Here is a 13,692-nt window from a genome sequence, read left to right on the forward strand (position 1 = left end):
TCATTTCCAAACAGTGGACATCTGGCGCACTTAGACATTGTGTAGATTTTCTCCGTGTGTCTGTCTATTGAAAAACAGACTACACATTGGGCTATCGGTGCTCTGCTCAGCACGGATATCGAAACCTAGGTTCTAGTGATGAGAGTCGACAGACATACAATACAGCTGTGCCTCAAGAGGGTGCGAATTTTCATAAAATTTCCGAATCACGGTACTTGAGAGGAAACAAAATAAAAAAAAAAAAGAGATTTCTGTTGTAGAATATCAAATAAGACAAACATCATCATGTCGGCCATTTTGAAACACCAAAACAAAAACCGGTTACTTTTATTATTTCATTAAATTTTCTCATTAAAAATGTTTCACACATTTTAACTGTAATGCTACAGAGATTAGAATTCCTTCTTTTGCAATCTATAACATTTTATTATTACTTTTAAATGGACCAAAGGTGGCGCTTTAGAAATAAAAAAAATTGCTGTGTAGGAGGAACTTGTGGCGAAACTGTAAACAAATGGCTATCTGGCTGACAAAAAGCGTAAAATCATCGTAAAAAAAATGACTTTCTGGTGGAGCTTTTAAGGTAAATCACTTTAATATCAGAATACTTTTCTTCTCTCAGAATTCCAATATCTTTACTGTTCAACTGACAGATGTCGGTCGTATCTGAAGAAAGAAAACAGTTCAGTATTGTTGAATTTTTTTCTCTTGTTGTATATGGGTTTTTCGAAAGCGAAAATGTTTCTCGTCAGTGACACAAGACGTTTCTCGTCAGTAACACGAGACGTCATAAGAAGCACGAGATACAACGTTGTTCACTTTAAGACGGCTTCAGGTCAGAAGGAAGAATGTGTGTTTTCTTATAGCAAAGCCACATCGGGCTATCTGCCGAGTCCAACGAGGGGAATCGAACCCTTGATTTTAGCGTTGTAAATCCGCAGACTTGCCGCTGTACTAGCGGGGGACATCCATCAGGTCCGAAGAAAAAGTGTGTGTTTTCTTATAGCAAAGCCACATCGGGCTATCTGCCGAGTCCACCGAGGGGAATCGAACCCCTCATTTTAGCGTTTTAAATCCGAAGACTTGTTGCTGTAGCGGGGTACCAGAACTAATGAAACAATTTACTCGTTTCTTTCTCGTTGAAGACTTCGTATAGGAAGACGTCTCATAATTCTGACGAAGTTAAATATCCTCTGTTTCTTTATCAGGTGGATGTGTATGTGAGAGGAGGGGTATTCTTTGTTCTCTTCAGATGACGCCATGGTTCCTCTTGTCAGTATCCTGTTATATAAATATGTCTCGTACAGTCTTATATAACATCAGGTTGATTCTAATACATATGTCAGTTTCTTGCTTCTATATTTACAAAGAAAAAGCCAAAAACAAATATCGCTAAATAACGAAGTTCGAAGTAAACGGACTTTCATGGAAGTACATATTATTTACTGACAATGTCATTGCTTTAGGGTAATACTTTTATCTTACCATGGTAATGAAAAGCGTTAAACACTTGTTTTAAGGTTATAAATTAAAACATTACAAGATAAGTTGTTCCTTATTTAACAGTGTTGGGCGTTGTCGTTATAGTGTACGATAGTCATAACCACGTAGACGGTGACGTTTCATTTTTCTGAGTCACGTGAATGAAATCATTTATTAGTTTTTACGTTGGTGGAATCGTCTCTATTTGCAGAAAGTGTTACCCAATCCCGGTCATCTTTATTAAAGCCAACTGACATTATAAACAGACCACCCCCTATATAAGGTGTTCGATTTTCTTAGGGAAAGTAGAAACAACTGTTGTATACTTGCAAAGTTTGGCAAGTTGATGGTAGTCGTTTGTAACGTATTTCGATTTGTTTGGTTTGTTTTAAATTTCGCGCAAAGCTACACGAGGACTATCTGCGCTAGCCGTCCCTAATTTAGCAATGTAAGACGAGAGGGAAGGCAGCTAGTCATCACCACCCACCGCCAACTCTTGGCTCCACTTTTACCAACGAATAGTGGGATTGACCATATCATTATAACGCCCCCACTGCTAAAAGGACGAGCATGTTTGGTGTGACAGGGATTTGAACCCGCGACCCTCAGGTTACGAGTCGAGTGCCTTAACCACCTGGCTAAGCCGGGCCGACGTATCTCGGCAAGTGTAATTCATAGTAAGGTAATTCAACCATTGTATGCAAGAACCAAAACTGAAACCATAAATTCAGAAAAAAATATTGTTTACTCAACCGAAAATAATCCTTACTCTTCACATAACCTTATTTTTTATATCTAACTTATTTACTGTTACTCACACTGTCTTTTACACTTGAAACACTGACGTAATGATTTCTTCATGAAATAAATATATGCTCATGATTTCTTAACATTCCGTTATCTGCTGTGTCCATAGACGTACAGCTGTTCTTCCGTGGGACATTCGTATGGTTACGAGAAATGAAGACTACTAGCATTTACACAAAATAAGGACTGTTAACACTTACGTGAAAATAAGGACTACTAACATTTGTGTCAAAATAAGGACTATTAACATTTGTGCAAAATAAGGACTACTAACATTTGTGTCAAAATATGGACCACAAAAATTTGTGTCAAAATAAGGACTATTAACATTTATATCAAAATAAGGACTATTAAAATTTGTGTCAAAATATGGACCACAAAAATTTGTGTCAAAATAAGGACTATTAACATTTGTATCAAAATAAGGACTATTAACATTTGTGTCAAAATATGGACCACAAAAATTTGTGTCAAAATAAGGACTATTAAAATGTACGTGAAATAAGAACTACTGACACTTACGTGAAAATATTATTACATTTATGAGAAATAAGAACTATTAACATTTGTGTGATAAAAAGAACGACTAAAATTTACGTGGAAATGAGGACTGTTGTTATTACGTAAAATAAGTTCTACTAATAGTCATGATATGGAAACACGAACAATGGCATGTTTTTTTGTCTTACTCGATCACTGGAAAAAAAATAATTTCTTCGCGTTCGAAGCGTGAAAACGAGACATTTGGTTACTTCTGTGAAAACCCCTCTATTTGTTTGATTGTGAACAGTTCAGGGCGCTACCGTCACCTTTGCATGATTGTGTATTGTGGCGCGAAATACATAGTGGCGTTGAGACGCGACCTGTCACACACACTATCTTAACCGCTGCATCCTGTATTCTCGTTCACAGGAGAAACACGCGATCCAAGAACACAAGGGCGATGTTCACCGAATTATTTCTTAAACCTAACAAAGTTTCATAACACCACCACTCATGTACGGAACGTTTAAAAATCTAACAAATAAATCAGTATGTAACTCGGTAGCCGAAACAGTGATTTATAATATTTGATTTAAGAAACTAGGATTTTAATACGTATGTTTGCTATTTTCATCAAAATCAATTATATGTATATTACTTATTCACTTTTAGAAAACGCACACAATATCTTTTTTTTTAAATAAAAAGTTGTGAGAACAGAACGTGACCCGGTGTTTGACGTGTTCGTGCTGTGAATTCGAGGATTCACCAATTGCGACTGGTTTTCGAAAAAAAAAAAAAAGACCATTCAAATTGGGGCGGTGGGTGCGTTACGGAGTGGTGGTTTATTTCATTAATGTAACTCAATATTTGACGGTAGATGGTGTTGACTAGCTGCCATAGAGTGTGTGTGTGTGTGTTTTTTTCGTATAGCAAAGCCACAAAGGGCTATCTGCGCAGCCCACCGAGGGGAATCGAACCCCTGATTTTAGCGTTGTAAATCCGGAGACATACTGCTGTACTATCGGGGGGCAGCTGCCATAGATAAAAATGTTTAAACTAATCAAACATAGGTAACAATAACCCTTTTAAATTAATCAGATATAAATAAAAATGACCACTTTCAAGTTGGTCCTACGTATATGACAATGTCCTTTTTCAAGTGGATCAGATTTACATAACAATGGCTTCTTTGAAGGCTTGGACATGAAACGATTTATTTTTCAAAACATAAAATGAAACCCGTTAAATTATAACTGCTTTCAATTTCAGTCTGCAAGTGATGTCAGAATCAATGACATACTTGTTGAGCAGTTTCGTAATTTAAATTTATAACAGTACAAGTAGTAAAACAGCCGAAACCGGAACGTCTACGTTTCCATGTCATTAAACGGAAAATCTAAACTTATTTTCTTGGTAATATCCTTCTTCGCTCTTAAATATTCAAAACAAAAACTGGAAAATTGAAAATTTGTCGAATCTTAGGATTAGATATTGAATTTTTTCCAAGCTGTATGACCTTATAACCGATATCTCTTACACACCAACATAAACGTAAAACTGTTCTTCGAACACGAAACCCTGACTGATAGATCTAACCAGTCAGATGTAAAAATTCAATCACCCAATGTATTCTACAGAATAATCTGAAACATTGTGTTATTAAATTCAAAACAAAGTCCTTTAGCTTAAGATATCTATCTACTTTTCTTATTGATCGATTAATCTGTCTATCCTAGCTGTCTATACGAATTTTTCTTTCATTTCTCTTAACAAGATTTTAACCACTCGAAGACCAATTACATTGTTTTCAAACAGTGCGTATAAGACGATCCCCCAATGGCACAGTGGTAAGGCTACGGATTTACAATGCTAAAATCAGGGGTTCAATTTCCCTCGCCGGTCTTAGCCGATAGCCCGATGTGGTTTTGCTATAAGAAAAACACGCGCGCGTATAAGACGTTAGCAGAACCACTTCAGTTACCTTCTACCACAAACGTTTTTGTTTCTCCTTCGCTGCAGGTTCACATAAATTAAATGTATCGTTGTTACAGCTAAAAGAAGTTTGAACCTCTTCTCATTTAGGCCCAGCATGGCCAGGTGGGTTAAGGCGTTCGACTCGTAATCGGAGGGTCGCGGGTTCGAATCCCCATCACACCAAACATGCTCACCCTTTCAGCCGTGGGGGCGTTATAATGTGACGGTCAATCCCACTATTCGTTAGTAAAAGAGTAGCCCAGGAGTTAGCGATGGGTGGTTATGACTACTTACCTTCCCTCTAGTCTTACACTGCTAAATTAGGGACGGCTAGCACAGATGGCTCTCGTGTAGCTTTGCGTGAAATTCAAACACAAACAAACAAACCTCTTCATTTCTTACGTCTTCTTATTTCTACAAAATGACGACAGGTAGAAACTGGTTGCTGGCCAGGGTCAAATGTTGTAGTTCATTGTCCAGTAAACTGAGAGCCCTTTGTTAGTTAACACTACCCACCCCGCAATCTTCGACTTATCGGTCGTTTCAAACGCTCTGAATTACAAAATTTGTATCTGTGCATAAACAGACAACGAAGTCTGTCTGAAAATGTTGATAAAAACTTAAGCCTAAAGGTAGCGTATAACTGTGTAGATGTAGTTCACGTCTTCTATGGGAAGATTTCTTAATATTACAATTTCAAATAATCCCCGATTAAATAAAAATTCTGAATAAAAACCCAATACAAAACATCACATGTTTGATCCCTACAGTAGCTCCTAGTTAGTAATGGAACTAAAAACCTGTTTCGTTAGGACAACAACTGTTGTTTCGTTCTTTATGTTTGTCTTTCTCAAGTCAAGATCTCAACGAATCTAACCATTACTAATAACGTATTGCCTGAATAATAGATGATGACAGCTCTAACATATGGCCCTTTATATTTTATAAAAAGGCCTTTGTGTAACGCCGCGAACTCTTCACGTGCAGGGTCACACAAACTCTAGGTAATGAGAGACTAAGTGATGTAGATTACATTAAGTCACCGACCTGGCCTATCGTACAGTGTTACAGATGGCCAGCACATTCATGCATGATTGCATGCGTTTCAAGTATATGGAATACAGAAGAAATGGATTTATAGAGAACCTGATAGATATAATGACGTGTTATCAGGCGGGAAGTTCGCAAAGCAGACTGAGAATACTGCATATTTGATTACTGTTGCCTTCTGGCCCGGCATGGTCAGGTGGGTTAAGGCATTTGACTCGTAATCTGAAGGTCGCGGGTTCGAATCTCCGTCGCATCGTACGTGCTCCCCCTTTCAGCCGTGGGGGCGTTATAATGTGACGGTCAATTCCACTATTCTTTGGTAAAAGAGTAGCCCAAGAGTTGGCGGTGGGTGGTGATAACTAGCTGCCTTCCATCTAGTCTTAGACTGCTAAATTAGGGACGGCTAGAGCAGATAGCCCTCGTGTAGCTTTGCGCGAAATTCAAACACAAACAAACTAATAAACTATTATCTACTTTAATATTTTAAATACCAATGATAAAATTGTCGTATCAGTAACAAACTGTAGTTACGATATTCACAAACTAACAGTGTTTCAAAATCTATCTTTTCATAGTTAAACAAAAAAAATACATATTTATCACTTTTAGTGCCAGGTTTATTTTAACAACAATCGCATGGCATATTGTGTATGATATTTTATTAAATATGTGAAGCTGTTAAACTCACGGTATTCACAATAAATCTTAGTTCCCTTCGTTTTGAAAGAATTAGAGACAATCTTGAAATATATAACTGTAACTTAGTGATAAACTATGCTTAGCATCTAACTGCAGCGCCCCCTTATAATGTCGTACCCTTTTATGCACATGTCTTGGGGACGTTGTGCAGCAATGTGCTTAATTCCAAACAAACAAACAAACAAATAAGTTTTGTTTGGTTTGAATTTCGCCCAAAGCTACTTCGAGGGCTATCTGCACTAGCCGCCCCTAATTTAGCAGTGTAAGACTAGAAGGAAAGCAGCTAGTCGTCACCGCCCACCGCCAACTCTTGGACTACTCTTTTACCAAAGAATAGTGGGATTGATCGTCATGTTATAACGCCGTTACGGCTGAAAGAGCGATCACGTTTGGTGTGACTGGGATTCGAATCCGCAACCCTCGGATTACGAGTCGAGTGCCTTAACCACCTGGTCTTTAGAATACATTTAAACTATACTACGTTACGAAACGGTACGTACATGTGATATATTTGTCACACGTCTTGCCTTTCTGTTTGATTTCCGCAGGAACTGACTCTTGCTAAGCATGATAGGATAGGAAACATAGTTCTAAGTTTTAGAAGATCTCTAAAGATCCAAGTATAGCAAGGAATATAGAATAATTCCAAGTGGATTATCGCTACTTATTCAATTAAGACATCATTTAAAAGTGTTCTCGATATCACTTGGAGCGAAGAAATCTCTGACGTCATTGGCCACAAAAGTAACGTATATTTCTATCTAATTAAAACATTGATTTATGAGGAAACTTTTAAGGTTGGATAATTCCTGTTCCGTTTTGGTTTGTAAAATATATAAAACTAGGGGGATAAAGCATTAAGGTTGGATGAGTATGGTAAATCGTTGTTGATTTATGGGACCACTAAAAGATTCAAATTTGTAGTTTCGAAACTAATTATGAAAAGAGCAATAAATTTCGGTTATCCGGAAAATCTAACATCGCGAAGTACAAAGTGCTAAAAATGTAATTTAAAAAAACGCTATTATATATGGATTCGAACATATCATCAAAACTGTTACCAACTGACTATGCAAACATTTTAAACTGAGATTTATTAACACGTTCAAGCATCTCGCAACACTAGAAAAGAACGTTTCGTATGGATTTTAGTGTACGAAGTATTTTCTCAACACATCATTATAACAATCTAGAGGCCCCGACATGGCCAGGTGGTTAAGGCACTCGACTCGTAATCTGAGGGTCGAGAGTTCGAATCCCGGTCACACCAAACATGCTCGCCATTTAAGCTGAGGGGGGCGTTATAATGTGACGGTCAATCCTATTATTCGTTGTTAAAAGAGTAGTCCAACAGTTGGCGGTGAGTGGTGATAACTAGCTGCCTTCAGTCTAGTCTGTCAGTGCGAAACGGTCCGGCATGGCTAGCTGGTTAAGACGCGCGACTCGTAATCCGAGGGTCGCGGGTTCGAATTCTCGTCACACCAAACATGTTCGCCATTTCAGCCATGTGGGCGTTATAATGTGACGATCAATCTCACTATTTGTTGATTAAAGAGTACCCCAACAGTTGGCGGTGGGTGGTGATGACTAGCTACCTTTCCTCTAGTCTTACACTGCAAAATTGGGGACGGCTAGCGCAGATAGCCCTCGAGTAGCTTTGCGCGAAATTCAAAAACAAAACAAACAAACAAACCCTTTGAGTAACTAATTCTACTATTCGCTCAGTAATCGCCCTCTAGTGGCACAGCAGCATGTTTGTGAACGCTAGAAACCAGGTTTCGATACCAGATGTGAGAACAGATTGTTTTGTACTTGTACTTAATTCCAAACAAACAAATGAGTCAATGATAACGTATATTTAATATTTCTATCAAAAACACTTAGTAACTAGTGGATTTATATTTTATTACATAAATATATAGGCATCTTACTCGGAGTAATGAAAATTGTTCACCACTTGTTTCACTTATTTTTTTTATTTTTCTACGTATAATTTTCGACAGATGGCGTGTGCCATCCTTCTCACAAGAACTCTCAAAACGTGCCTGTGAAAACTCTTATGATAAACACTCAAGTGACTCAGAATTATCTGTCTGTCCATTGATCTAGTTGAGTCATCGATCTGAAAAGATTGTAATATTACGCCTGTGATGAGATAAGCCTGAGAGGTCTGACAAGGCAATTTTTGCGAGTCATAGGTTCGAATTCCATTAACTGACATGCTAACCCTTTCGACCCCGAGAACAGCCATCATACATTTCGTCGGTAGAATATTAGCTCATCAGATAGTTGTCAGATACCTCTGGTCTTTTCACTGCTAAATTAGTGACCATAAAACCTTGAGCGACTTTGAACGTAATGCTACAGATAATTTACCCAGGACATAGGCGTTCACTATACATAGTGTTTTTCCCCCACCAGTAGACCTCTCATATTTTCTACCTAGAATTTCTAGGCGCTGATAATCAAATGAGTTTTATTTTCGTAAATATTCCTAGTTTTATCTTCAAATTAAAGTCTTCAAAGCTTTGAATTTTAGAGTTATAATTACGCTCAGTAGGTGGCAGCAGCAATAAGCCGATTGAGAAGAACTCGTTTGGAGATATTATACAAGCCTAACAAATAATCCAATATCAGCTTAGTTGTTGCTGCTGGGCTGTTGATTACGTTACATTAGTAATGTTTGTTTTATTTCCTTGTGTTTTGGAATCTACGTAAAACAGATTAAAGGAAACTTACCTCGTCCTACAGAACATCATATCCTTCGCTGTGAAATGCTGATTCATATAGTTCCCCGAAACCACCTAGAAACAAAAAGTAGCTATTATAAAGCTTTTCCCGGTGATTTGTTTTCAAAATTAACCATTTTTATGCTATAACATTTAAGTTGACAAGTTATAGCTTGTTTAATCCCTTTGTCTTACTGTAATAAACACAATATTTCGAAAACACTTTTATTAGGTTGGATATAGCCGTGATAATATTATTATAGTATTATTAATTAATTATTATTATTGTATTCGGGTTCGGATCTTTGTTGTACTACATGTACTCGCCTTTCAGTCGTGGGGGCGTTATAATGTCACTGTTAATCCCACTAATCGTTAGCTTGTTTGTTTGTTTGTTTTGGGAATTTCGCACAAAGCTACTCGAGGGCTATCTGTGCTAGCCGTCCCTAATTTAGCAGTGTAAGACTAGAGGGAAGGCAGCTAGTCATCACCACCCACCGCCAACTCTTGGGCTACTCTTTTACCAATGAATAGTGGGATTGACCGTCACATTATACGCCCCCACGGCTGGGAGGGCGAGCATGTTTAGCGCGACGCGGGCGCGAACCCGCGACCCTCGGATTACGAGTCGCACGCCTTACGCGCTAGGCCTAATCGTTAGCAAAAGAGTAGCCCAAGAGCTGGCGGTGGGTGGTGATGACTAGCTGGCTTCCCTCTAGTCTTACACTGCTAAATTATGGACGGCTAGTGCAGATAGCCCTCGAGTAGCTTTGTGCGAAAAACAAACAAACAAACATACACTGCTAAATTAGGAACAGTCAGCTGATATTGTCCTCGTGTAACTTTGCGCGAAATTCAAAAACAACTCACAAAACATTGCTTCACAAAATGACCGTGTCTTTAACATTAAAGGTCATTTGAGATCTAGGTCGACATTTTCTCATGTCTGTGTGCTGTTTGAAATGTGTACATGAAATGTTATTTTTTTTTTAAATATTGCTTTCACAAATCATGTTCGTTTTAAACTATCTCAAGTTTAAAATCACAGCTGAAAATCCTTGCATCATTTTTTACCTTGTTGTGTAAGCATCAATTATATTAATTCATATAAACACAATAAAAAACTGTGAAACCAGGGAATAGCTGTGGTGTTTCTGAAACTCTGACAAAAACCGATGTTTTTTTTAAATTTATTTCTGGAAGAAATGATAATATACTTCAATAAAATTAATTATGTCTCACTCGAGTCTTTTCCTCATTATCAAGGTCACGCATGCGCTGAAAAACGGCATTCTCCGATGCAGTTGGTTAAAAGTTTGTTGTATCAGATATTTGATACACGATTGCACGAGAAGCGAACGAGATAACGTTTTTAAATATAAAATAATGACTCCAAAAATCATATTTTCTTGTAGTTCTTACACCTTGTAGCTTCTAAAGATTCCTAATACAGCTAACCGAATGGATTACTTTGATAAATGTGTTTATTTTTCTTCTGAAAACGTACACAAAATTGAAAAAAAAAAAAAAAAACCATTAATTACGTTTATGTCGCCCTCTTCCGAACACCTCCTTCGGGTTTTTCTTTTTTTGGTCTCTGGATTGCAACTACTTTAACGTCATAGGTCAGCTGATGTCTAACGGCCAATAAGAACGTGAATAAAAGATTTTGTAACGATAATTGCTGCTTGAGAATCCATCGCGCTAAAGAATAATTTTAAAAAGTTTTCAATTGATATGTTGGAACGTTTAGTTTCAGTGTTTTTGGTTAATTACCTTTGTTACTGACTGTGGAGGGAAGTTATATTTTCCCATTTCTCAGAAATGGTTACATGGATTTGGAAGAAAAGTTGGTATTTGCTTGTTTTCTTATAGCAAATCCACATCGGGCTATCTGCTTAGTCCACCGAGAGGAATCGAACTCCTGATCTTAGTGTTATATATCCGTAAACGTACCGCTGTACCAGCGGGGGCTAGTAAAGATTTAGACTATTACCCAATTTAAAACTATTAGCTTTTGGAGGATCGAGGCTAAAGGTTACGGCCACAGCAAGGTCACGGATAACCAACACATTCCTAGTTGTTAACATGGGGACTAATTTTCACAAAGCCAGGTGGTTAAGGCACTCGACTCGTAATCTGAGGATCGCGGGTTCGAATACCCGTCACACCAAACATGATCGCTCTTTCGTCCGTGGGGGCATTATAATGTGAAGGTCAATCCCACTATTCGTTGGTATAAGAGTAGACCAAGAATTAACGGTGGGTGGTGACAACTAGCTGCCTTCCCTCTAATTTTACACTGCTAAATTAGGGACGGCTAGCGCAGATAGCCCTCGAGCAGCTTTGCGCGAAATTCAAAACAAACCAAGCCAATTTTTCACACTATCTGTGCTCTATAACTCATTCAAACATGAGTAAATGCTAATAAAACTCGGTGGAAATATGTAACAAATTATTCCTCATTGTTCTGGCAAAAACGGCCCGTGTCCGTTGATAACAATGGACATGCGGACACCTTTTCAAATTAATTTTGAGCCAAGTATGAACAAACGCTGGTTGTCTACGTTGTACTGATTGCTCCCTTAGTTTCACGCGTGTTTGTTTACAACTTGAACAACATTTTTAATTTCTCACGTGGAACACGAAATCTAAAAGCCAATCTTTAACCTCGTTGTTAAGAGTAGAATGTTATGGTCTCACTGAGCAACCACGTCATCACTATACTCGACAAACAATAATTCTAAAATTGGAAAATTAAAGAAAAAACACATTGGAAGTTGCTCATAAAAATAAATAAAACGTCTTACTTAGACTTATCATAATATAATTTTTTTTTTCACTGCGATAAATATACCTGGCATGGCCTAGTGTTTAGGACGTTCTATTTATAAACTTCTATCGCAGAAGTTCGATTCCACGCCGAAGACGCTCATAGTTTCAGATATGGAAACGTTATAATTCGAAGACCAATCACACTAGCTGTTATGAAACAGACAGAACCGTAAGAGTTGACGGTGGTTGCTACTGCCCAATTATCTCATCTCTGGCTGCAAACTAAAAGTTAGGACGGTGACAGATTGCCTTATCAACTTTCCTACAAAAAACAACAGACAAACATCGCGATGTTTGCGTGTAAAGAGTAAAAAAATGTTTGTTTGAATTTCTCGTAAAGCTACACGAGGGCTATCTGCACTGACCATCCCTAATTTAACAGTGACACATTATATTTAATCAACTCAATCCACTGCTAATATTTGGACTACTCTTTCACAAATCAATAGTGGGATTGTTCGTAACTTTATACCGCTATCATATCGAAAGGGCGAGCATTTTCGGTGACGGATATTCGATCCCACAACCCACAGCTTGGGTGTCAAACGTTCCAGCTACCAGATTATGTCTGGCCTTAAAATTGCTTGTGTTAAAACACAGCCACATTGATTAACTGTGTTCTTCGTGGAGAATCGAACCATGGAATTTAGCGTTGTAACTCAGTAAAATTACCGATGTCCAACTGGGGATAAGTACACAAACGTGTACAATTAAAGCAGACAGCTGCGGTAAAAGACATCGTGTACAATTAAAGCAGACAGCTGCTGTAATAGACAACGTGTACATTTAAAGCAGACAGCTGCGGTATTAGATATTGTGTACAATTAAAGCAAACAGCTGCGGTATTAGATATTGTGTACAATTAAAGCAGACAGCTGCGGTATTAGATAGTGTACAATTAAAGCAGACAGCTGCTGTAATCGACATCGTGTACAATTGAAGCAGACAGCTGCTGTAATAGATAACGTGTACATTTAAAGCAGACAGGTGCGGTATTAGTTATTGTGTACAATTAAAGCAAACAGCTGCGGTATTAGATATTGTGTACAATTAAAGCAGACAGCTGCGGTATTAGATATTGTGTACAATTAAAGCAGACAGCTGCTGTAATAGACAACGTGTACATTTAAAGCAGACAGCTGCGGTATTAGATATTGTGTACATTTAAAGCAGACAGCTGCGGTATTAGATATTGTGTACAATTAAAGCAAACAGCTGCGGTATTAGATATTGAGTACAATTAAAGCAGACAGCTGCTGTAATAGACATCGTGTACAATTAAAGCAGACAGCTGCGGTATTAGATATTGTGTACATTTAAAGCAGACAGCTGCGGTATTAGATATTGTGTACAATTAAAGCAGACAGCTGCGGTAATAGACAACGTATACAATTAAAGCAAACAGCTGCGGTATTAGATATTGTGTACAATTAAAGCATACAGCTGCGGTAATATACATCGTGTACAATTAAAGCAGACAGCTGTGGTAATAGATATTGTGTACAATTAAAGCAGACAGCTGTGGTAATAGACAACGTGTACAATTAAAGCAGACAGCTGCGGTAATAGACATCGTGTACAATTAAACCAGACAGCTGCTGTAATAGACATCGTGTACAATTAAAGCAGA

General features: G+C 37.9%; 1 long non-coding RNA gene across 1 annotated transcript; it reads right to left on the reverse strand.

Annotated features, from left to right (window-relative positions):
- Window positions 1-519: 519 nt before the first annotated feature.
- Window positions 520-9,297, reverse strand: LOC143248243 (uncharacterized). The gene is made up of 2 exons (XR_013026836.1): window positions 9,238-9,297; window positions 520-1,281 (listed from the first exon to the last, which is right to left on the reverse strand). It is a non-coding gene; the product is annotated as an uncharacterized LOC143248243 (long non-coding RNA).
- Between the last annotated feature and the right edge of the window lie 4,395 nt (window positions 9,298-13,692).

Source organism: Tachypleus tridentatus, chromosome 4, assembly GCF_004210375.1.
Source record: "Tachypleus tridentatus isolate NWPU-2018 chromosome 4, ASM421037v1, whole genome shotgun sequence".
NCBI lineage: Eukaryota > Metazoa > Arthropoda > Merostomata > Xiphosura > Limulidae > Tachypleus > Tachypleus tridentatus.